General features: G+C 35.0%; 1 protein-coding gene across 2 annotated transcripts in view; it reads left to right on the top strand.

The window, feature by feature from the left end:
• The first annotated feature begins 10 nt into the window (after positions 1 to 10).
• The window catches only part of CNST (consortin, connexin sorting protein), a 119,207-nt gene continuing 92,775 nt past the window's right edge, over positions 11 to 26,442 (top strand). For both annotated transcript variants that reach the window (XR_012475736.1, XM_074222844.1), the window contains exons 1-2: positions 11 to 155; positions 7,137 to 7,235. The gene's annotated coding sequence lies outside the window, so the exon portion shown is untranslated. The remainder of the gene's footprint in view (positions 156 to 7,136; positions 7,236 to 26,442) is intronic.

The following is a 26,442-nucleotide window of genomic DNA, read 5'->3' as shown; positions in this document are numbered from 1 at the left end:
CCTGCGGAGCGGCCGGAGGAGCTTGCCCACGAGCACCCCTGCCGCCCGCGGAGAGCCCAGCGCTGTGACAGCTCGCAGGCGGCCATGTCAGCCAGGGGCACTGGAGCCCGACCGCGTCCCTGACTGCAGCCTGGACCCAGAAGCTGGACGCCCAGGTGAGCGAGGGTGGGAGGGAAAAGAGGGGGGCCGGGGCGGCAGCCGCCCGCCTTCCGCCCCGCGCCCCAGCCCGCCTTCGCTCGCACCCGCGTCCCTCGGCCCTTGGAGACCACCGGCCAGGCTGAGCTCCTCCGCGTCCCCGAGCTCCCCCTCCTCCCTCCCAGGTGGGGGGTAAGGGGGGAGGTGTTCCTGTTTCCTTCCTTTCACACCTTTGCTGCATCCCTCCGGGGCTTGTCCCGGAGCGCCTCCTCCGTCCTTTCCCCCCGGCCATCCCCATCTTCCTCCAGCCTGCCGGGAGCATTTAAATCTGTTTGCCCAGTTGCAGTTTGTTATTGTTGTGCTCGTAAAGGCTTGTGTGCAGAAATAATTATTCCCCCTTCCCGTAAATGTTCTTATATTTGAATGAAACCGAGAAAAATTATGTATTTTAAAATGTTCACCGAACCAGATTGAATCCCAGTGGTTTTTTTGTTTTTGTTTTTAGGAAAGGCACTCATACTTCGAATGCTAAAGCCTCTTGCTTTTAAGTATAGCCTAAAGATGGTCAAACAAGTTGTGCTTTGGAGCGCAGTTTTGATGACCAGTTCCAAAGGCTCTAAAAATAGGATGCTATAATGGAAATTTTGGCAGTCTTCTTACCTACTGGGCAGGAAAAGAAGAACCAGTTCTTTTAGAGCGATTTCAGAGTTGAGAGCTGCGAGGCAAGGAGGTCCGTAGCGATGGGGGGGGGGGGGGGAGTAAACTGTGTCCAATCAGAACTGTAGCTTACAAGGGGGAAATTGACATCTAAGTGCAAAAGGAAAAGATTTATAAACAATGTAGCATTCAACAAAGTATCCAAAGTATTACTACTGATTTATTTTGAACTGATAATAATTTTGAAGATTTGTTAGTACGATGTAAAAGGATCTTTAATTATTTTCTGAGGTGTTTATTATTCCAATTTCTAAACTTCTTTTTGATGTCTAAACTTTTATTAATAGATCGCATCTTATTATCACTGTTGTAGAACTGATTTTTTGCCTTTTGAATTTTTTGGGTTTAATGAAAGATTTTGGGTTTTCCCCAACCTTCACTTTTTTTCCTTACTGTTTTCCTTGCTATTTTTAAAAGCTTAAAAATATACTGCATTTGGAGTTCTTTCTTGTGCCCAAATGTTTAAAGTCAAGAGTTTTATAGTAGAATTGAGAACTTCACTTACTAGTTAAAAAAAAAGAGAAAAAGCCATTCACTACTCTTTGAGTATGAACATTAAGCTCCCTGTTTATTTTAATAGGAGTGTATCTAAAGTTTGTTTTTCCATTTAATAATACCTACTGGTAGCTGACTAATACTTAAACTAACTGATTTAATTTTACTTTAATTCTGGAGAAAAGAATAAGGTTTTTATATCAGGCTGACCAATGAATTTCGTTTATGTGCATTTTTATGATGTTGACATTTTTCTGTTTGAGTTGGAAGCATTTTAAATCAGAATTGAAGTATTATAAATTTCACTTACTAGAAGTTCCAGTCACTGATGAAGCTGTTGACAAATGTATTAAATACATATTTTCCTGCTCTCAGAAACAACATTTTGGAAAATTTGATGTGGTTCCCTTTTTAATTTTCTTAAGAGCTGCATGGTATTTATAGTCTGTGCTATTTTTGTTCTTCTGCAAAAGATAGGTTTCGTGTAAAGAGCTCCCACTGTCTTTGAAGTCTGAAAACCTAAGGTTCAAATTCCACCTCTGACACTACCTATGTGGTTTCATTAAACCAATTTGGGTCAAAGTGGCCTCACATATAAAATAGGGAATTTACATTAACTGATCTGAGGCCCTTTCTAGCTCCCAATCTTTGATCAGATGAAATAAATAAAAGAAAAACTCTAGCAATATTATTTTATTATAAATTTTTATTTTATTTTTATTTAATATTTTTTATGGGCTTTATACTATGAAAGGAGAAACTAGAAAATGTCAAAGATTAAGGGTTTTTGCTTTGCTAGTGGAGATAGGATTGTGATGATTAAGTGCTGTGATATTAGAACTAAGTAGTTTCTAGTCAGGTTGAGTTTCAAGAAGTCTTTTCCTCTGGGTGTGGTCTTATTAAGGCTGGGGACAAACAGGTGCTGAGTAGTTGTTCTTGAGGGTCATAAGATGAATACAGTGCCAAGTCATTTCCTGAGTGTTATTATTACTATTATTTAACATCTGAATGCCAGCCATGACATGACTTTATGATTTAAATCCTATGCCTTTATTCTTACTGATATTATTGTTTCACTATAAACTTTATTGCCCAGAAGGTAAATTTTTAGCAATCTTGTATTTTCTAAGTCCATTTCAGGCACAATTAAAAGAAAATTTATCATTACTCTATAACAGGAAATAAAGTTATATTTTAGCCATGTTGGTGAGGAGAGGCCAGTTATGACTTATGATAGTCTGGAAACCTAATAGTAATTTTATTTTATAAATCCCCCACTCCCTACACACAAACACACACACACACACGTATATACATATGTGTGTGTATGTAAAAATGAAATTATATGATATAGGTAGCAAGCTATTGACACACTATATGGGTTTGTGTATTATATTGTTTTTCCACTAGATATAATGCCCTATGGGTCTCAGACTAAATCTACTGGTCATTGTTTGGGTCCCGATTGGTAGATGAATCTAAATAGCAATTGTTAATGTTTCGACTAGAAACTCTTAGGATCTTGTTCTCCCATTTTAATTTTGTAGAAATGAATACATTTTTGACCTTTTCTTCTCTCTCATTGCCTCAGGCAAACTGATGCTGGAAAGACCTAGCTTTTAAAAGATGCATCCAGGACCATCTCTAGTATTCTGATCCATATCTGGCCATTGGTCCTAGATAGCTTTCGGAGGAGAAAGTGAGGCTGGTGACTTTGCATAGCATCCCCTCACTTAAATCCATTTCATTTTCATATCATGGCATCACCTCCCTGATATGATCTTGACACCAAACCACCTCTTCCTCAGATCCCATACAAGATCATCTCTTTGGGAATTGTCTCTGAAGTTAACTGATCCTAATAGAAATCAAACCTACTTTATAGATGTCATTTTCTCACTGACTTTATTTTATCAACTGTTGTTCTATAAGTTACATGTAATCCAGAACAGTATTGACTGATGGTCTTGGTTAGCTTTAATATGAAGTAGATACAGCAGTGTCCTGCTATGACAAGAATCCTCAATTTTGAGTTAGAAGGCAAAGGAAGTCCTGATTTTCCGATATATTTCTTATGTGGTCTTGAATAAAGTAATGATAGCTGGCATTTATATAGTTTTTTAAGGTTTGGAAAGCATTTTACAAACATTTCCTTTTACCCTTGGAAAATTATTATCTTTATTTTATAGGTGCTGAGGCAGACAGAGATTAAATGATTTGCCCAGAGTTAAACAGCTGAGTTACACAGCTGAGATTGGACTTGAATTCAGATTTTTCAAATCACTGTGACCCCTAACTGCCTCAACCTCTATGAGCCTTAGTTTAATTTTTTTAGGTGTTTTTTTTTTGGCAAGGCAATAGGGTTAAGTGGCTTACCCAAGACCATACACAGCTAGGTAATTATTAAGTGTCTGAGGTTGGATTTGAACTCAATACTCCTGACTCCAGGGCTGGTGCTCTATCCACTGCACCACCTAGCCAACCCTCTTAGTTTAATTTTTAATAAAATGGGGAGGTTGGCCTAAAGGGCTACCATTTCTAAATCTCTAATCGTATGAAACTTGCCATCTTAAATACTGGAAAGTTTAATTTATCATGGTATTGAGGAACCCAATAAATGTATTCATCCCTGAAAATCATTGTATTACAATGTTTTAAGTTTACACCACACGTATCATTTAAGGAAAAAAAACTAAGAAGTATGAAAAATCTGCCCTATATGAATGAAAATATATTTATTAATACCCATGACATTTAATTTTCCCTTCATCATTTCCTTTCAGTCAGCGTAAAAGATGGGTCCTATAGAGTAGTATATAGCATTTAAAAAATAGCTGAATTTGAAGTCTGAGGCCCTTCATTCAAATGTCAAGTCTGCCATGTGCTGCCTTTGAAATTTAGGGCGAATTATTTAGCTCTTTTGGAATATCAGTGTTTTCTTCTGTAAAAGTTAAATTAGATGACTTCTGAAGCTTCTTAATAAATTTATGATCTTGTATTCAATATTTGAATACTCCAGTGTAGTTTTCTAATTCTTTGGGTGTTCTGGCAATTGATTTTTTAAGGATTTTATTTATTTTGAGTTTTACAATTTTCCCCCCAATCTTACTTCCCTCCCCTCACCCCCCCCCCCAACAGAAGGCAATTTGCCAGTCTTTACATTGTTTCTATGGTTTACCTTGATCCAAATTGAATGTGATGTGAGAGAGAAATCATATTCTTAAGGAAGAAACAAAGTATATTAGTCTAAATTCATTGAGGAAGGGGAGTGTGTCTTAGATGCTTGTAGACTACTACCCGAATTTTGATTTAGTGGTAGATGTGGATTTCTTGACTGGTGGAGAGGTTAATTGGATAGGCAGAGAAATTCTTCCCCCCCCATTAAAAATGGGTTTTATTTATTTTGAGTTTAATCTAATCTTACTTCCCTCCCCCTACCCCCCACAGAAGCCAATTTGTCAGTCTTTACATTGTTTCCATGGTATACATTGATCCCAATTGAGTGTGATGAGAGAGAAATCATATCCTTAAGGAAGAAACAAAGTATAAGAGGTATAAGATCAGACAATAAGATATCAGTTTTTTTTTCTAAATTAAAGGAAATAGTCCTAGGACTTTGTTCAAACTCCATGGTTCTTTATCTGGATACAGATGGTATTCTCCATTGCAGATAGCCCAAAATTGTCCCTGTTTGTTGCACTGATAAAATGAGTGAGTCCATCAAGGTTGATCATCGCCCCCATGTTGCTGTTAGGGTACACAGTCCTTTTCTGGTTCTGCTCATCTCACTCAGCATCAGTTCATGCAAATCCCTCCAGGCTTCCCTGAATTCCCATCCCTCCTGGTTTCTAATAGAACAATAGTGTCCCATAACATACATATGTCACAGTTTGCTAAGTAATTTCCCCAACTGAAGGACATTTACTTGATTTCCAATTCTTTGCCACCACAAACAGGGCTGCTATGAATATTTTTGTACAAGTGATGTTTTTCCCCTTTTTCATCATCTCTTCAGGGTATAGACCCAGTAGTGATATTGCTGGATCAAAGGGGATGCACATTTTTGTTGCTCTTTGGGCATAATTCCAAATTTCTCTCCAGAAAGGTTGGATGAGTTCATGTTCCACCAACAATGTATTAGTGTCCTAGATTTCCCACAACCCTTCCAACAATGATCATTATCCTTTCTGGTCATATTGACCAGTCTGAGAGGTGTGAGTGGTACCTAAGAGAAGCTTTAATTTGCATTTCTCTAATAAAGTAATGATTTAAGGCATTTTTCATATGACTATGGATTGCTTTGATCTCCTCATCTGTAAATTGCCTTTGCATATCCTTTGACCATTTGTCAATTGGAGAATAGCTTTTATAAAAAAAAAACTATGACTCATTTGGCAGAGAAATTCTTACGGAGCTAGAGTGTGAATGAGGTTTATTCCACCTCTCCCATCTTGACCTTTGAGTTGAGAGGATTGAGTGAAAGTGAAGTCATTGGGTCTCCAGTCAGGCTGTCTCCAGAGGGAGACAGATCTCTAAGAACCGGAAATTGGAAGAAATGCAGAATGAAAATTTTTTTTTTAGAAAAGGCGTTCCAGACTTCACAAAGAAAAAGTGAATGGTTTTTAATGGGGGGGGGGGGGGGGTACTTATGGTGGTTGGGGTAATCAGCAGTGGAAGAGGAAAATGAAGTTTGGATCACTATGATGGAGAAGACATTAAAAAGGACTTTGTTAATTATTAGTGAAAAATTTAGAAAGATTTCAAAAGTACTGTGATCTCTTGAGAGTTCTTTTAGAGTCTTAGGCAGTTCAGAGGATTGACTGTTAACTTGTCTCATACCATGTTTCTCTTTTTTTGAGAGGGAAAAGGAATAGAACCTCCATTTTTTTCTTAAATCATGAAAATTTATTAAACTAGTTTGTAATCTAGCAGTTTTCATTTTTTAAATAAAGTGCCTTTTTCTTTGTTAATAGTGGCTAGTTATCACTAGACATAGCTATTTCTCGAATATTAAGTTATACACATGAGTATTTCATTTAGTTTTCTTTCTAAATCTGACATTTTTAATTTGGGATCTATGAATTTGTTTTTAAGAATATTTCAAAGTATTTTTTAAGTATCATGTTTCCTTGAATTTCCTATCATAAATGTGGCAGTTATTTTTTCTTTTAAATATATATTTTAATTTTTACATTAAAAAATATGATTCTGAAATGAAGTCCATAGGCTTCATTATACTTCCAAAGGAGTACAATGACATAAAAAAGATTAATCTGCTCTGGAAGCATTTGTTTAGTTATGGGATTTGCTTATTCTTTTTTTAGGAATCATTTCTCCAGGGAAAATTCTTTCCTTTCACCCAGGGAATACTTTTGTTTTTCCAGACATTTCAAATAGTTCTTTCATAACAAATCTAAAACTATTTAAAATCCAAATTCTTATGATTGCATTGACAATCATGAGATTTCCTAAGCTTTTTTTTTTGTCCTTTGACCTGCATATGTGTGTATGTGGGAGCATATATCTGTTTTGACATTAAATTTTGTGCCAACTATGGGAACTTTTTATTGTTAATTATTGTAAAGTATAATGTTTTTCTGTCATTTCTAGGTGTTTTCCTACTATTTAATACAAATCGTAAGAAGCAAAGTTTTAGGAAGTTATATCATTTTAATAAACAGTAATTACTTTTGTTAATTTGTCATTAAATAGATTCTATTTTAGGAAGTATTGATACTAAGTAACAATTATATATTGTATAATTTGTTTTATTTGATTTTTTTTTGCAGGAATACCTATGTACCAGGTACATCTTTGATGACTGCTTTCTGAACAGAGAACTTCTTATTTTAGCATTGTCAAAGAATTTTGAAATTTTAATAAAAATGGTAAGTTCTAGTTTTCCAATTGCAAATGTAGCAGTTATTTTTTCTTTTAAATATGTAGTTGCTTTGCAATAAATTAAACAGTCAGTATGGTTCTGTGTTTTGTGACATACCTAAGAGCAAATAATGTATGATGACAGCTATAGTGAAGTAATGAACAGAGAACCTAGATGACAATCAGGAAACCTTGGTTCCAGTCTTATACCTATTGGCCTGGTGATCTAAGCAAACACTTAGCCTCTCATTGCCCTAGGCAACAGCATAATACTATAAATTTCAAAATAATTTCTACATCTGCATTGGTAGAGTGAATTTCCTTAAAGTAAGATTTGGTTAGACCTTTTAGCTAGTTTCTACTGACCTATTTCAAGTTCATTCAAAACCCTAAATTTAGTCAAAATTATGCTGACTTGAGAAATTACAAAATTTATTTTTGTAAAAGCAAAAAAAAAAAGATTTCTTTTTATTTGTATTTTGAGATTCTTAATATAATCTGTTAGATGAATAGAGCACAGGACCTGGAGCTAAGAAGCCCTGAGTTCAAATTAAGCCTCAGACAGTCAATAACTCTGTGACCCTGGATGAGACACTTAAATTGTTTGCCTTAATTCACTGAAGTAGGAAATGACATATCATTTCCAAGAAAACCTCTGAAGGACTGAACACCCAAAAAACCCTTAATACAAATTCAGCAGCATTGAAAATTACCCTATACTTGTTTTCTTTGGTACTTTAAAAAAAATTCTCTAGATTGACATGGCTCTGACCTAATCCAAATAGACTTAAAACTACAGTGTCACATCTTAAATAGTATAAATTAAAAACAAAATAATGTGACTTTCCCCCTTTGGTTAGATAATCATTGTTTCATGACTAAGTGAAAAAAAAAGGACTTGGTTTGCCTTATTAGTACTAAATTTGAACTTTTGAGTTTTAAATAACATTATGCAGGTCTTGTTTTACCACCAGACTTTTTTTTTTAATCACAAACCACAAGAAAATCTATTTCAAGGAAAACTACACTAAGTATAGGTTTTTGAAGTGACTTTTTTTTTCTGTTTGTATGTTGCTTGGTTTTTGGACATCTGCCAGGAATATTTTAAATAGTCTTTTTTGTTTAAGTACAGCTAAATGTTTTTTTATGTCTGGTCCTCAAAAAGAGTTTTCATTATGCTTCCTTTTCCATGGGTGCCTAGAGAATAGTATTGCTCAACTCCAATCGATAGGTCAGACTCCCTAGTGAAATATGTAAGGAATCATAAAATTGAGAGCTTAAAAGGGACCTTTTTGGATCTTTTCATATTCCAGGTGCCAAAAATGAGGCCTAGAATAGTTTATAAAGTGACGTGCCCAAGGTAGAAAGAAGGAAAGAACTATTCTAATTGATGATTTTTCTTCATTTCATGTTTTCAATTGAATTAATAACCCCACAGGGGAAAAAAAGCTGCCAAGATTTTCACATTTGAGTATGCTGCAGTTGATGCTTGGGTTTGGAGTTGGAAGACTTGAATGTAACAGCTTTGGGAGCCAGGGTCTGTGTAACTTAGAGTGAGTTATTTAAGCTCAGTTTACTTTTCTGTATAATCAGGTCCCTTCCTGTGCTAAATCCATGATCCATTGACCATTATGAATAACTGAACAAAAAGAAAAATCCCTTGTGATTTAGCAGTGAGCTAGTTTATTTGCATTTTCACTATTGTCATGGTAAGGAGTCCTGTATAAGGAAAAAAACTATATACATGAGGCATAATTTTGTAGAATATATTGTCTTGGTGTATATACTTACCTTTTCAACTAACACATTGGCCATGCCCCCTAGAGTTCATGACTTCTCTCCTGAGAGGAGGGAGATTTGGTTCACAGCTACTCTGAAGTAGAGATTGGTTACTATATTAATTAGATTTGTGGTGATTTTTAGCTGTACTACTTTATATTATTTTGATCATTGTGCTAATTGTTTTCTTTGTTCTGCTTACTTTACTCTTTATCAGCTCATGTAAATCTTTTTTTTAATTGAAATTTTATTTTTCCTATTACATAGTATGGTAGTTTTTCATCATTCATGCATTTGCAAATTTTTGAGCTCTACATTTTTCTACCACTTCCCTACCCTCCCTCCTCCCCATGGTGGCAAACAGTCTGGTAAAAGTTATATATATGTACAATCATGTTTAACTTATTTCCAAACTCATGTAGATCTTCAATAGTTGCTCTGAGTTTTTTATATTTGAGACATGCCTTTCTTAGATTTCATAAACTGAACACCCTTGGGTTATATGTGTCCTTCCTTCCTAACAAGCACTACCAGAACCAAGGAAGTGACCCAGTAGACTCTTCTGTAACTATTTTCCCTTGTGCATTTTTGTTAAATTTTACTGGTTGAAGATAATTAAGCATAATATTTGATGGAAAAAAGAAACGTTTTAACAAAAAAATCTTTCACCACTTTGGAAATTACTTTGAATTTTTGTATTATATTTGTTGAAGGATTCATTTGTATTTTCTTATCATGATAAATTTATCAGTCATTCAATCAGTAAGCATTCATTAAGACTAATAAAGATGCCAGACTAGGTGCTAGACACTGTGTTGAGCCCTAGAGATACAAAGAAAGGTAAAAGAGTCTCTGTTCCACAGGAATTCATAGTCTAATGGCAGACACAACATGCAAACAGCTATGTACAGATGACTACACAAAATAAATTAGAGATAATCAGTATGGGTAAAACACTAGCATTGTGGAGGATCAGAACAGCCTTCTTGTAAGTGATAGGATTTTATTTGAGATCTTAAGGAGGCCAAGGGAGCCACTGAATGAGGAAGGAGAGCCTAAGGAATAGCCAGTAATTACCCAAAGTATGGAGCAAAATGTCTTTTGTGAGGAACCCCAAGGAGACTAGTGTCACCAAATCACAGAGTAATAATACTTTTATTTTACATTTAAGAAAATTAAGCCATAGAATGGCAGTGATATTTATTTTGTATTTTTTTTAAACCGAAGTCCAGTGATTTTGTAATAGACTTGGGAAATGAAATTAAAATTCCCCAACTTTTATTTTAAATTATTTGACATTATGAATGCTTTATTGTTTTTAGATATTTAGTGCCATTATAATTTTCTTCCAGAAAGGGAAATTATCATAAACATTGATCTGAACTGGTTGGACGAATTTCTAATTGGTATTTATAAAACATAAGAATTATACAGTGTTTCAGAAAAAAATCTTACTTTATTATTTTTAAGCATAAAAAGTTTGATCACCAAGATATGAATTTGAATATATTTCTACTAACACTATTTTAGTTCAAGCCCTTTATTTACTATTTACTTTAGATTATTGTAATAACTTCCTACTAGATCCACCCAGCTATAGTTCCCCTTTCCCCTTCCATCTTTAGCACTACTGATAGAATATTCTTCCCAATTATGTTCAGTTCAATTTAGTGAGTATTTATTAGGAATATACAATATGGCAGGCTATAAGCTAGATATTAAGGGTAAAATAACAAGAATTCCTACCCTTCAGGAGCTTACTTTCTGTCAGTGGCAAGTATACATATAAATCAATACAACAGAAATAGAAAGCAATTTCTGAATGTGATAACAAGTGGGGGAATAATCCTTGTGTCTGAAAGTAACATTTGAACAGAAACTTGAAAAGAGGTAGAACTTTCAAGAGGTAGAGGTGAGAAAAGAAAGCATTGGCACTGAGGTGAGAGATGAAATGTTAACCAATGACTCAGGGCTCTCACTTGTTTTTTTTTTTTTCCTGGATATTATTCTTAAAGATTTCTTTCAAATGCAAAATATAAGATAGTCCTTACCCTTTAAGGAATCTATATTCTTCCAGATCTTATACAACCACTCAAGATAACAGTAGTACTTGGGCAAAGAATAGTCTTTATTGAAACTCATATAAAATGTGAAAAATCCAAGGACTTCTAAGGAGAACAAAAAAATATCAAAAGTACATACAGCATAATATTCGCAACTCAATTTTCTTACCTTTTTCGTTCTTGGACATCATTTTTCTACAAGGCCCTAATGACCTCTCAGCCAAGAGATATCCTGTGATTTTTGAACACTCATGGAGGGCTAGAAGTCTTTCCAATAAAACCTATATTATCTACACAATTTACCATCATGGAAGGGGTGAGGATTTACATTCAGAGGGAGGAGCCTTGGCAATGATCTTCCACTAAGAGATGCAGCTTAGGAATTTTTTTCTAGGTACCCAAGGTCAGGCATGTGGAGTTTCTTTTGAGGGAAGCCATGAAGCTAATGATTTGGAGGAAATAGAATGTAAGACTTCTTCAGGGTTGGAACCATTTCAGTTTTGTTTTTCTATGAACACCCAAAAAGAGGACAAAAACAAAAATAACTTTATAGAAAGAATATGGAAGGACAGTTAAATTAATGTACTCTTGGGGAAAATGAATTAATCAAGCCATTCTGAAAAGCATTTTTCAAACTCTGCTTGAAAAGCCACTAATCCAAGCACAATCCAGGTACTCTAGCAGTACTATTAGATGTAAATCCTAAAAACAAAAAAAAAAGAGAAAAGAGACTCATATGGAGAAAATATTCATAGCAGCATTTCTTACTGTAGTTGAGTACTAGAAACTAAGGGAATGCCTGCTATCAGTTGGAGGATAGATGAAGTAATTTTGGTATGTGTATGTAATTGGATATTATTGAACCATGAGAAATGAAAAATGAGAGAAATAGATTCAGAAAAATCTTGGAAGATTTATATGAACTGATGTAGGATGAAGTTATAAGAACCAGGCTTCACTATATTCAACCATAAAATGAAAGAATTGACTTCAGAGGTTCCTTTTATTTCTAGATTTATGAGCCTATATATTGAGTACAAGATGCTACTGTGCTTTTTATGGCTGACTTTTTTAAAAAAGAGAGAAAGTTATTTGATTTGCTAGTCAATAAGGAGTCATTGGAGTTTGTTAAGTGGAGGAGTAATATAGGTAAACCTATATTTTAGGCAAATCATTGATAACATGGTGGAGGATTGACTGGAAAGGAAAGAGCCTTGAGTCAGGGAGACCAATTATTAATCCAAGTGAAAGGTGCTTATTGTCTTAACTTAGAGTAGTGGCTATTAAGAAAAGAAGTAGAAACAAGATTTTGCAACTGAATGGTTTTGTAGAGTAAGGGCAAGTGAGAAGTCACCAAGATTTTGGATATTCATGATTAGGAATATGACATTCCATTAAGAGGAACAGAGAAATTTGAAAGAGGTATGATTTTTTTTTTGTGGGGGAAAGAAAATATAGTGGGATATATGAAACGGATTACAACCAGTACATTGTTAAGTGGATTCTGAAGGATTTCCCTGGCTCTCTCAAAAATTAAAAGGGGAGATAGAACTTTTTCACTATTCCCTGACCCAGGTATAAAAATCTCCTCTCTCAAAGGTGCCTGCCATTGCCATGAACAGACCTTGGCATCAGGAGATAAGTACACTGGGGAATTGAGAGGGAGATTTTCTGTCAGTTGCTACTGAGTGCTCAGGTTGCCACTATATTACTCTGAGGAGCCAGTACCTGACTCAGAGATGTGAAAAATGGGATCTTTCACAGTGGAGAGTAGGAGTCAAATGGGGAATGTTGGAAAGATAGGGATAGATATTGTTTTGGGTGACTTCTCTTTCAGATTATTTTGCTAGTTTTTGAGGGACAGACTCAGCCCTTGAGCTTAGAGTCTATATATATATATATATATATATATATATATATATATATATATATATATATATATATATAGCCCCAGTAGGGGATAAGACACACACTGAAACACTTATAACACAAAATAAACTGTGACAAATGCGTAAGGTATAATATAAACTCAACATTTGCACAACATTTTTCCTGGATCAATAAAAAACAAGCTTATATGTGCACATATAAATATAATCTCAGTGTCTATAAATATAGAAAACATTTTGTGGCTCTTTAAAAGAAACAAGATGATTACTAAAAATGTCTCTTCAGTCCTAAAAGATTTCTGATACTTAAATTCAGAGTATGGCACCTGAATGTTTAGTAGTTAATAAGCTTAATTTTACCCTTTAGAAATATATATTTTTTAAGGATTTGCAAGGCAAAGGGGGTTAAGTGGCTTGCCCAAGGCCACACAGCTAGGTAATTAGTAAGTGCCTGAGTCCAGATTTGAACTCAGGTACTCCTTACTCCAGGGCTGGTGCTCTCTCCACTGTGCAACCTAGCCACCCCTGGAAATATTTTTTTTAAAGAAGGTCTTAATTAGCTTTTTTGATCTCAAAATATTTTTGCAAATTATTGCTTCGTTATATTACATGGAATTACAATGCTCTAAAAAGAGTTCTGCTCCCAATGGCCTTTTTTTTTTAATCTTCCAAACTATACTAAGGAAATTCAAAGAATAAATTTTAATTTGGATTATTTGTAAAGTTAATAATTTTTTTTAAAAATTTTATTTTATATAATCACAATAATCTTGTTATAAGAGTAAACATAACCCCCCCCCCAAGAAGATGAGAAATCTCAAGAATAGTGAGAGAGGAAATAAATATATCTGTGTTCAGATTCCAATGGCTCTGTCTCTGGGGTAAGTTGCCTTCTTTATCATAAGTCCACCAGAGAAGTTGCTTCAATATTTCTCCCACAGTTGCTATTACAAGATTTATTTACCTCTACTCTATTCCTCCCTACTCTCATTTATTCTATTTTCTCTCTCCTTTCATCCTGTCCCTGTCCAAAAGTGTGGTGTATCTGAGTACCCTTTCCCACAATCTTCCCTCTCTTCTGTCACCTATTTCCCCCTTCCTTCCCCTCATTCCCCCCTTATCCCATCTCTTTCTTCTCATTTTTCTCTAGGGTAAGATAGAATCTATATCTTATTAAGTGTGTATGTTATTTCCTCTCTTGAGCCATTTCTGATGAGAACAAAGGTTCACTCATTCCCCTCACCTTCCCCCATTCCACTCCATTGAAAAAGCTTTTTCTTTATTCCTATGTGAAATATCTTAGTCCCTTCTTCCTCTCTTTTCTCTTCCTCACAGTACTTTCCTTCATCATCCACTGAGTTCATCTTTTTACTATATTATACTATTATATTCCATTCCTTCCTGTGCCCTGTCTATATATGCTCCTTCTAACAGCTCTTATAAATGTGAAAGATGATATGAGTTATTAATATCCTCTTCACATACAGGAATACAAACAGTTCAACATCATTAAGTTCCTCATAGTTAGTCTTTCTCCTCCACCCCCTCTATAGTTCACCAGAGTCCTGTACTTGAAGATCAAACTTTCTGTTCAGCTTTGGTTGTTTCAATAGGAAAGCTTGAAAGTTTCCTATTTCATTGAAAGTCCATCTTTTCCCCTGAAACAGGATGCTCAGTTTTGCTGGGTAGTTGATTCTTGCTTGTAAACCAAGATCTTTTGTCTTCCGGAATATCATATTCCAAGCCCTATGAGCCCTTAATGGAGATGCTGCCAGATCCTGTGTAATCCTGACTATAGAGCCACAGTAGTTGAATTGTTTGTTTCTGGCAGCTTTTAGCATTTTCTCTTTGACTTGGGAGTTTTGGAATTTGGCTACAATATTCCTGGAAGTTTTTCTTTTGGGATCTCTTTCAGGAGGTGACCAGTGAATTCCCTCAATTTCTGTTTTACCCTCTGCTTCTAGGATCTCAGGGTATTTTTGCTATATTATTTCTTGAAAAATGAAGTCTAGACTCTTTTCCTGCTCATGACTTTCAGGTAGTCCAGTAATTTTTTAATTATTTCTCCTGGATCTGTTTTTGAGGTCAGTTGTTTTTCCAATGAAATATTTTGCATTTTCTTATAAATTTTGGCTTTTTTGGAAGAGTTTTATTTCTTCCTGGTTTCTCTCAAAGTCATCAGCTTCCTTTAGTTCCATTCTGCATTTGAAGGAGTTGTTTTCTTCAGAGAGCCTTTTTATCTCCTTTTGCAGATGCTTTTTAAGGCATTCTCCTCATTTGCCTTTTGTTTTGCTTTTCTTATTTGACCTAAACTGGTTTTTAACATATTTTTTCTTCAGTCTTTTTTATTTCTTTTGACAAACTGCTGATTTGTTTTTCATGATTTTTCTGCCTTGCTCACATTTTTCTTCTACTTCCCTTATTTGCTTTTCAAAGTCTTTTTTGAGTTCATCCATAACCTGAGCTCACTTTCTATTTCTCTTATAGACTTTGGCTACAAAAGTTTCAAGTTTGTCATCTTCTGAATCTTCCATGGAACCAAAGTAATTTTGTATAATCATATTCATCTTTTTCTTTTGTTTGCTCATTTCCTTAGTCTAAGACTGCCGTTTGGTTATCTTTGTATGGAAGCCCAAACTGCAACCTGGATCTGAGTGTGGGCAAACAGCTGAGTGCTGCGCACCCAGGGAGAGCAGAGAGATCTCTGCTATCTTCCCCTACCCCCTGATTCCTGGACTGTGCTGTGCTACAGCCCCAGCTTTTTTCCAACACCCCTCCCCCAACCCCAATGAAACACCTTTCCTGCGGAACTTCTAAATTGTCTTGGACTGGGAAAATGTATCACTCAATCTTTCTGTGGGGTTCTATCCCTCTAAATTTTGGCTAAAATCATAATTTGATGGCTTTTGGAGTTTTGGGGGGAATGAGTTTCAGGGAAATCCTGCCTTCACACCACCATCTTGGCTCTGCCCTGCAATAAAATTTTTTTTAATTATTTTAATATTAAATTTTAGTGGTGATTTTAGGTTTATTTGGATTTTCTTTTGAATGGCAGGACAAAGGGATTATTTTTCATCTTTGCAGCATATGATCAAGTTTTAATCTGGCTTTATTAAGCATATTTTTTAAATTTGGTTTAAGAATTGGTGTTTTTGTTGTAGTATTCCTTGGGCAAAATCAGCAAGTATAATAAAAATCAAAACCAAATGAGCTTTTCTTATCCCAACAAAATCAGTGCCTATCTCCTGACTTTTATATTTCTCTATATATTCTCTATTACCCCAGTCACTCATGGTCAAAATTTAGAATCGATTTTTATTCTTTCTTTTCTATTCTTAAGGAGCATAACCTATTCCTAAACTGCTGTATTTGCTCCTTAGTTGGTCTTCCTACCTCCAGTACTTCACTCCTAAAATTCATCCTGTATAACCATGCTAATTAATCTTATATTACATTCAACAAGCATTTATTACTAACCTATTATGTGTGTGTAAATAAGACACTGAATGGGGATACAAAGACAGATTATACTATATACTATCTATCTATCTATCTATCTATCATATATCTTTTATCACCAATTTATGACAGAGTGCCTAGAACATTAGAGGCCCTTAATAAATATTTACTGATTGGGTTATACCACTATGCCTTTTTGCTTGTGTTACCACAGCTTTCTGTACAAAGGCACAATGAGGAAAATAAATGTTTGGTTGGAGGGATAAAAAGTAGCTAAGCAATATAAATTGGCAAATGAGTGGAAAGTTTAGGGGTTTCAAGAAAGGATCATATCTTACTTGGATACTAAGGATAAACCTTACAAGGAGGTAAAATTTGAGCTAGACCTTAAGGTATAGATAGATTTTTGATAGGTGAAATGGATTAGATGGTACATACACATGTTTCTATAGGGTCACTGATTAGGAGGGGTTAGTCGTATGAAGTGAGTTCAAAGGATCATAGAGTTAGAGCTGAACAGGACCTGGAACGTTAAAGAATCCAACTCCTGTTTTACACATGAGGAGAATGGGACTGAGAGGACTTTTGTGATGGACTGAGGTCAGCTGCTAATGTCTGAGATAGCATTTGAACTCAGGTCTTCTGATCAGTGCTATAGAGGAAAGTACATAGTGATTCAGCAAGTTTAACTGAAGTAGAGCATTTTTTTGCAGAAATAGTGGGATGGGGTGGCTAGGTGGCACAGTGGATAAAGCACCAGCCCTGGAGTCAGGAGTACCTGGGTTCAAATCCAGTGTCAGACACTTAATAATTACCTAGCTGTATGGCCTTGGGCAAGCCATTTAACCCCATTTTCCTTGCAAAAACCTTAAAAAAAAAGAAATAGTGGGATATTGGACTCTGGTGATACTGTAGGAAAGAAAGTGAAAAATTGTCTTCTACAATTTCATATCCAATTAAATCAAACAGATAGACTAACTTCCAAATCTTTCTTACCTAGCCAAACCACTGTAATCTGGACATATTTCCCTAGTAGAATTGCTCTACTCTGTCTTTACCTAAGTCCTACAATCCTTTTTTTATAAGAATACATAATAGGGGTGGCTAGGTGGTGCAGTGGATAGAGCACCAGCCCTGGAGTCAGGAGTACCTGATTTCAGATGCAGCCTCAGACACTTAATAATTACCTAACTGTGTGGCCTTGAGCAAGCCACTTAACCCCATTGCCTAGCAAAGACTAAAAATACATATATATATATATGATAAATCTTTATTTAAACATTTTGTGAATTCCTATCACTGTTGATAGGTACTAGGGAGATAAAAGTTTAGCTTCTTCAAGGCTTAAGTTACATCCCTGTTTCTTTATATATCCATTCCTGCCTAAAAGTTCTCTGAACATAGCATTTATTGCATGCCACTGATTTGGCATTGTTTTATAATTCATGTAGGTATGCCCCATTTACCTGAGTTGTATATGTTGCTGAGCAATAGCATTTATTTGAATGAATTTTACCAAGGGTAAAAAAATCATATTAGCCTACCACAACACCAAATATTATCCTCTGCAGAGCAGTTGCTCAATTATTTGTTGAATGGGCACATCTAACTTGCCTTTAAAAAGTAACTGAGATCTAGGAAATTGCCTAGCAAGAATTCAAGGGATCCTTAGAAGCTTGGTTCTCAGAAAGCATGAAGAAGTTACAAAATGGAAACATTCTAAAGTCTTGTTTTAACATATTTTTGCTTTAACTAAAAAAACAAAGATGAATTGCTTACTATACATATTGAAATTTTTCTGCCTTGTACTGCTTTCTTTTTTTAATAATGAAAGATTAATATATCATAGTTGCTTAAGTTCTCTGAAGTAAATAGATTTTATTTTCTCTAAAACAGGAGCAGGAGTTATATTAATGTTTAGTTTAAACTACTTCTGTAAATAAGATAGTTTCAAAGTTGAGTTTTCTTTTTTTTTAAATCAACACAAATAGATTCTGATATGGAATAATCTCTTGCAATTTCTTAGACATTTTTCAATTGAGATTTTGAAACAACTGACACTTAAAAGTTCTTAAATGTAGTCACCTAAAAATCCTAAAAATGATTGCTTTTTTTTTTTTTAGGTTTTTGCAAGGCAAATTGGGTTAAGTGGCTTGCCCAAGCTAAGTAATTATTAAGTGTCTGAGACTGGATTTGAACCCAGGTCCTCCTGACTCCAAGGCCGGTGCTTTATCCACTACGCCCCCCAATTGCTCTTTCTTAATGTCATATAGATAATAACTTGGAAATCTTATGTAACTATCAAGATATAATTTATTGAGGCTGCTAGGTGGCACAGTGGATGGAGCACTGGCCCTGGAGTCAAGAGGACCTGAGTTCAAATCCAGTCTCAGACACTTAATAACCTAGTTGTGTGATATTGGGCAAGTCACTTTAACCCCATTGCCTTATAAAAACAAAACAAAAAAGATATAATTTATCAAATTTGAAATAAATCTGATTAAGTAAGGCAGTAGTTTAGGAAACAATCCTAAACTTGGTTTAAAAGAAACTGGATCCTAGTTTGTCCCTATTTGAGCCATTCTTCACCTTCAAAAAAAAAATTAAAAAGTAACCAATAACTTCTGACTTTTCCTTTGAATATTTAAACTTTAATAGCATGAAGCATCTAGAATTTGTTGTTTCTTGGTCCTTAAACTCTGCAAATTTTTAGGGAGGTAGAATAAAGAAAATATCACTCACTCATCTACCATTGAACATGTAGTCCATTACTGGAGTTTATATTTTTTTCTTAAATTAACTCTTGCTTCCTTTTGAACTGTGATGATAGTTGTCCATGTCAACTTTTAATTTTTAGTCAACATCAGTAAAAACAAGATACATAATTATAAAACTTCCCCTCTATTCTGTTTCCTGTTTGATAATTTTCATGGTTTTTGTGGCTTGGAGAGGAGAGGGTTTTTTTGTTTGTTAAAGAGAATTTTAAGAGAGACAGTATGATGATGACTGACCCTGGAGTTAGGGAGAACTGTGTTTAGGTCTGTCTTACTGACCATATAACTATAGGCCTGTCATTAAGTGACCCTTAGGCAACTAGGTGGCCTAGTGAATAGAGAGCACTAATTGAGGCTGAAATCAGGACTCAATTCAAATCTAGCCTCAGACAAATACTTATATGTGACCCTCAAAGGTCACTTAACCTTTCTCTCTACTACAATTTTCTTAACTGCAAAATACACATCATAAATAGCCCCTATTTTATGGGATTGTTGTATCAAAGGATCAAATATAAGAACTTACCCTGGCAGTTATTAATTAAAGAACTTATGCCTGGCAAATGCTTATCCCTTTCTTCCTCTTCAAGTCACCTTTCTAAGACCATAAGTTATGATTTTTATTAGTAGAGAAAATTTCCAAATAGAATCAAAGCTCAGGATCAAAAAGAATTTTTTAAACAAGTTCCTATTTGCTAAATTTTGTCATCTTAAATCTGTTCCCTTACCGAAGAGTTAATAGTTAACTCTTAAGCTAATAAAAGAGTAAAATATATATTTAGTTAAACAATTTATGTGCCTTGGGAAAGCCACTTAACCCCATTGCCTCAAAAAAAAAATTTTATGTGCTTGTAACATAGAAGGCATAATTTCACAGAAAGCTTTTATTCTGCTTGGGAGCTGAAACAACTAAGGAAAAAAATTTTAAAAATAAATAAATGAGATAGAAATAATAAGATATACATTCTATACTTAACTGAAGAAATTTACATTTTACAGATTTTAAAACCATTTTTAATATTTGTTTTTTAATCGCCTTCATATCTGAAACATATCTTCTCTCCAGCTACTTGATAAGGAATTGAGCAATCCCTTTAAAAAATCATTTTACAGATGAGAAAACTGAGGTCCAGAGTGATTGTTTTGCATGCCTAATGAGCACCTTTGGGTGCTGAAAAATGGTCAACATGGCAAACCTTGAACTAACAGAACCCAGCTTTTTACTTTTCTACTGTAGTTATCCTTTCACAAAGATTGAGCATTTGTGTAAAACCTAAGGACTTAGTGAAGACACAGATCTTGTTGATATTTTTACAGTCATATGCTATTTTAAAAGAATACAAATCTATCAAATTATATTTTCTCATATCCTATTTCTTTCTTATATAGCCTTTCTTTTTGTCTCCGTTTGCTGTTTACTTGTAATTGCACCTCTGCCTTTAAAAAAAAATTTTTTTTGTAAGGCAGTGGGGTTAAGTGGCTTGCCCAAGGGCACATATCTAGGTAATTATTGAATGCCTGAGGCCGCATTTGAACTCAGGTACTCCTGACTCCAGGGCCCATGCTCTTATCCACTGCACCACCTAGCTGCTGCACTTTAAACATTTTTTTTAAAACATCCAGAAAAGGCTAGTGTAGCAGACAAAATGCTTTCTTCATTCTTACTGGAAGCAGCTAGATATCCTCAGATCCTGCTGAAGATAACACATGATACAAGACTTTGTACCCAGTAGACCTGGGATTAGCAGCATCTCCAGCTCCCGGATTACCAACCCTACCTTCATCCTTTACCTCCTCTCCTCAACTATCGTTGAGAGGAGAAATTCCTGTGGAGAAAGGCCAGCTTTCCTTGTCACCAGCAGCCATCATCCAACAGGGAAGTCCAAGAGCTCCACTAGTCTTGCTTTGAGTACAGCCTTTAAAGCCCTAACTCCAGAAAGCAACCTCTGTGAAGATATAATCAAGCAGCTATTTCTGTATATCCAGCATCCCCCTCTTTCTCAGTTACTGGGGACCTGTTAAACAAAAATATTTATTATTTTCAGTTCCAAGTTGTCTCCCTTCTCCTATTCCTCCTCCATTTGGAAGACAAGTAAAGTATTTTTTCATATTATCCAAGTTTCAGGAGGAAAAGAAGTAAGAAAAATAATCATAGCATTTTATAGCATGATCTTTTTTTAAAATTTGGAGTGGATCATTGAACTGATCATTTATCAAGTCTGATTCTCTTCACAATATTGCTGACTGTATAGATTGTTATCTGGTTCTGCTCACTTTACCTTATATCAGTTTATATCACATACTAGGTTTTTCTGAAACTATCCTCTTCTTCATTTCTTATGACAAAAATAACCTTCCATCCTATTCATCTACCACAACTTGTTCAGCCGTTCCTTAATTGATGAAATCCTCTCAAATTTCAGCTTCCACAAAAAAGAACTGTTACAAATATTTTTGTTCACCTGGGTTCTTTTTGCTTTTTCTTTGTTCTCCTTTGGGTATAGACAAAGTAATAGTATTGTTGAGGACACAGTATATATACAATTTGGGCATAGTGCCAGATTGTTATCTTGTATGATTGAAGTAGTTTACAGCTCCACCAACAGCACATTAATGGGCTTATTTTCCCACATATCCTTCCGCATTTGTCATTTTCCTTTTTTGTCATCTTAACCAATCTGATTGTTATGTGGTTGTGCCTCAGAGTTGCTCTAAGTTGCATTTCTTTAATCAGTACTGACTAAAGCATTTTTGTTCATCTGATTATTAATAGTTCTGATTTCTTCTAAAAATTGCCTGCTCACATCCTTTGACCATTTATAAGTTGAAGAATAGCTCCTATTTTTTTATTAGTTTGGCTCAGTTCTCTCTCTATTTTTTTTAAAAACTTGCCATATCCCCCCCCCCCCCGCCCCAGTTTCCTGTTTTTCTTCTAATTTTGGCGGCATTGGTTTAGGAAAACAAAGTTGCTGACACCAAAGTCCTTGGCACTATCAACATTTCAACATCAGAAGCAGATAAGATTTGATTAGTGGAAGCAACTTGCATGAAATAAGTTGCATTACTGTCAGCTTTGCTTGAGAGCAGGGTTTTTTCTCTCCACTTTTCTCTGTCCTCAGTGCTTACTAGAATGCTTTGTACATAGATAAAGAATTAATATTCATTCTACAAGCATTTAATTGATGTCTTTTATTCGTCAGATACTTTTCTAGGTTCTATAACAGATACAAAAACAATGCAGTCTTACCCCTGAAGGACTTTATTTTCAAAGTAGATGCATTCATTCATTCATTCATTCATAAATAAATAAATAAATAAATAAATAAATAGGGTATATATGAAGTATTATTTTGTTGGCAATAAGTAAAGACCTTTTAGGAGATAGCTGAACCATGAGAGGATTTGCATTTGATTCCTAGCTATACTTGTTTGATGCTAACTTCCTTTTCTTCAGTTTTTTCATCTATACTATTGGGTTTGGACTAGGTAGCTCCTTAAGTCCTTCCAAATTCATGGTCTTAAATCTGTTATACTACAACTATGGGTATAGCAACTACTGTTTGTTTATATAGGGTTTATGGAAGAAGTTTTGGCAACTACAAAATGAGTACATTCTTTTTCTAGTCATCTAGACCTTGGATCTTAGCAGTTATGGAGGCTTTGGGCCGCTAAGTGCCATAGTGGATAGAATGCCAGGGCAGTCAGAAAGACTCGTCTTCCTGAATTCAAATCTGTCCCCAGACACTTAACAATTGTGACTCTGGGCAGATTGCCTAAAAACTGTGTTGTCTCAGTTTCCTTATCTGTAAAATGAGCTAGAGAAGGAAATGGTAAACCACCTCAGTATCTTTATCAAGAAAACCCCACTTGGGGTCATGAAGAGTGGGACACAACTGAAAACCATTGAACAACAGCATGGAAGTTTCAGTGCATTCATTCCAACTGCATGCAATTCAAAATGCTGGAAAAGCAATGCTATCAACCACATTATATTGAGAATCAGATGTTAGAAAATGTGTTCTTTTCTATAATCATTGAGCTATTATATAGTTGTTGAATTTATAAATTTTATTTTAAGGAATTCCTTGAATATTAACTTTCTTTGTCAAATCTACTATCCTATGCAATGAAAGATATTATTTTTACATAAGAAGATATTAAGAGCATTTTGTATAGCTGAATTTTCAAAGACCTATATAAATCTCTCTCTCTCCTGGAAGATTTTTTTGTTTTGCTCTTTTTTTATTGGGCTATGTTTTCCACATATTAGAACTTATTTATAAGAGTTATTGCAGGAAGATCAAAATTAAATTAATCTCCTTTAAGACTGCAAATTAAAGTAAACTCAGCTTTGTTTAACCATAACATCTTTTTTTATGGTTATGCTTACATTTGAGTTTAGGATTTGTTTTATCAAAAATATTGAAGAAAATGGGCATTAAATACTCTGTCCTCAAAATAATCAGTAGTTTTGGTGATATAAATATTTAAATAGTTAAGGAAAGAAAATACACTATAGACATCAAAAACTGATATAAAATATGCATTATAATTGAAAATTAAAGATTACTTTTGAACTAAAAACATGTTTTAAATTCACAGAAATGGGTAGCTAAACTTATTTTCATATTTAAAACAGGATGAAAATACAGCCCTTAAAATTTACCAAAAATAAAATAGCAAAAAAGAGAAATGGCCCAAGTGGCCATCTTCTTGTCTTCATTTCTACATGTTCTCTGTATGAGTTTATCCCCAAACCTCCATTTGAGGAAGTCCCTGTGCCATCCATGATCACTCCAAACCTTGTTTAACCCATAACTTCCAGGATTTCTTCTGCACCTTCTTCCTCCATAGGTTCTTCTACTTCTTTTTTAATTCCCTTTTATGTATTATCTTCTCACCATTAGGATGTAAAATCTTTGAAGACAGACTGTCATGCTTTTTTCTTAGATTTCTTTTCCCATATAGTTGGCATATATTTGATTCTTGTCCTTTGTTATCAGAGAAGACCAAAATTACATCACTGTGTTAAAGAAGAGTTATAACGTGTCCAACTGTGACTGATCAGACCGATATGATCTCGGAATTCTCTACCACAGGTTGGACACAAATAGTTCAGTGGGGTGGTTACTCTAAACGTGGGCATCTCATGTTTCTTTTGAGCTGCTTCAATTTTGCCTTGCTCATAGCACACAATACCCTCTCTGATGAGGGCATGCCATACTGGGTTGCCTTGTGCCAGTGTCTCCCATGCTACACAATCAATTCCAGAGTTCTTAAGAGACACCTTCAGGGTATCCCTGTATTGCTTCTTCTGACCTCCTTGTGAGCACCTGTCCTGTGTGAGTTCTCCATAAAATATTCCAATTTGGCAGGCTTATATTTGACATTTAAACAATGTGGCCAGCCCATGGTAGTTGCGCTCTCTATAATAATATGTGAATGCTTGGCAATTTAGCTTGAGAAAGGACTTGGGTGTCTGGTATTTTATCCTGCTAAGTGGTCTTAAAAATCTTTCTAAGACAATTTATTTATTTATTCATTTATTAGGTTTTTGCAAGGCAATGGGGTTAAGTGGCTTGCCCAAGGCCACACAGCTAGGTAATTATTAAGTGTCTGAGGCTGGATTTGAACTCAGGTACTCCTGACTCCAGGGCCGGTGCTCTATCCACTGTGCCACCTAGCTGCCCCATCTAAGTCAATTTAAATGGAAGCGTTTCAGTTCCCTGGCAAGGTGCTGGTAGATGGCCCAGTCTGTCTAGCTATCATAATTTCCATTTTTTTCTTATTTTAAAGTTCATTTGTTAAAAAATGAGTCAGAGAAAGATATTTATTTTAATAGCTAAATTTATTTTGACTTAATATCACCAACCTATTAATTATTCCTTTAGCATACTAATAAAACCTTAAAGATAGTAATTCCCTTTACAGCTTGACTTATTGCATAAAATGAATTTCTTTGTTACCATCACCAAAAACTTCCATATTAATTTTACAGGTGTTAACATGTGCTTATATGTGTATATAGCCTATGTGTGTATTTATGTGTATATATATGTGTTTTGATATTTCTCCCCCCTACCCTAACAAATCACACAAAAAAAGAAAGACTGATAATACTTAGAATAGTCTCCTGTTAGACACACTTTTATGGACACAATCATTCAGACAACTTGAATATCATTTATTATAATTCAGCAACTTTAATATTTTCTAGCAAATAATTTCAACATTTAGAATAGTAAATAGAAAATTATGCATTTACTAGACAATAAATTCAACACAGACTCTCTCAATCCCAAAATGTGAAATAAATCAACATTAATAAGGTATAGTACTACATTTCTCAGATACCTCTCTCACATATATGTATATATACACATATACACAAATATAGATAGTTAACCCTATTTTTTTGCATTATCCACTAAATATTTTTCTCCTTGGTCAAGGTACGAAAAAATAGAAATAGTTTTGAAGTTAGAAGATGTGGGTTGTGCCACTTCCTACTTGTATCACAGACAAGTCATGCCAGAGAGATACTCTGGGCTTTAGTTACATCATTGTAAAATGAGACAGTTGAATAAGATGATTGCTAAATTTCTATCAACTGCAAATTTCATACTCCTAGTCTAGAAGTGATATTTACAGTAAGGATTTTTTTTTTCTTCTAAAGTTCTATACTGTGGTCTTGCATAGTAGTTGACATTGGGTTCTCAAAACTTATGCCTGTACTAGGAAAGCTTGGATGAATCCTGTTAAACTAGAAAGATGTGACCTGGCCAAAGCTTTTTTCCCTAAAAACCAATCTAACTCAGTTCAGAGAATCTCACCTCCAGTTGGCCATAGGATAGAGAATTTTCTAGTCATAAAATCTCTTGAAGTCCACCAACAAAGGTGTAGAAGCATTTTTTATTATATCAGTGGAGGGAATCACACATTCCTATTTCTCTCTGTTCCATAGATCAAAGAAAGGAAATATACTCTGTCCCTTTCAGAAGTGGAAACATAGTATGCATACTATGTGTGTCTAGGGGTGGCTAGGTGGCGCAGTGGATAGAGCACGGGCCCTGGAGTCAGGAGGACCTGGGTTCAAATCCAGCCTCAGTCACTTAATAATTACCTAGCTGTGTGGCCTTGTGTCCCATTGCCTCTCAAAAATCTTAAAAAAAAAAAAAAGGAGGGTGTCTAACAGGAGACTATTCTAAGTATTTTCAGTCTTTTTTATGTGATTTTTTATAATAGAAGAGA

The sequence above is a fragment of the Macrotis lagotis genome, chromosome 2 (genome assembly GCF_037893015.1).
Source record: "Macrotis lagotis isolate mMagLag1 chromosome 2, bilby.v1.9.chrom.fasta, whole genome shotgun sequence".
NCBI classification, from domain to species: domain Eukaryota; kingdom Metazoa; phylum Chordata; class Mammalia; order Peramelemorphia; family Peramelidae; genus Macrotis; species Macrotis lagotis.
Note: the sequence above shows the minus strand (reverse complement) of the source record. Positions and strands in the feature narration are given on the sequence as shown.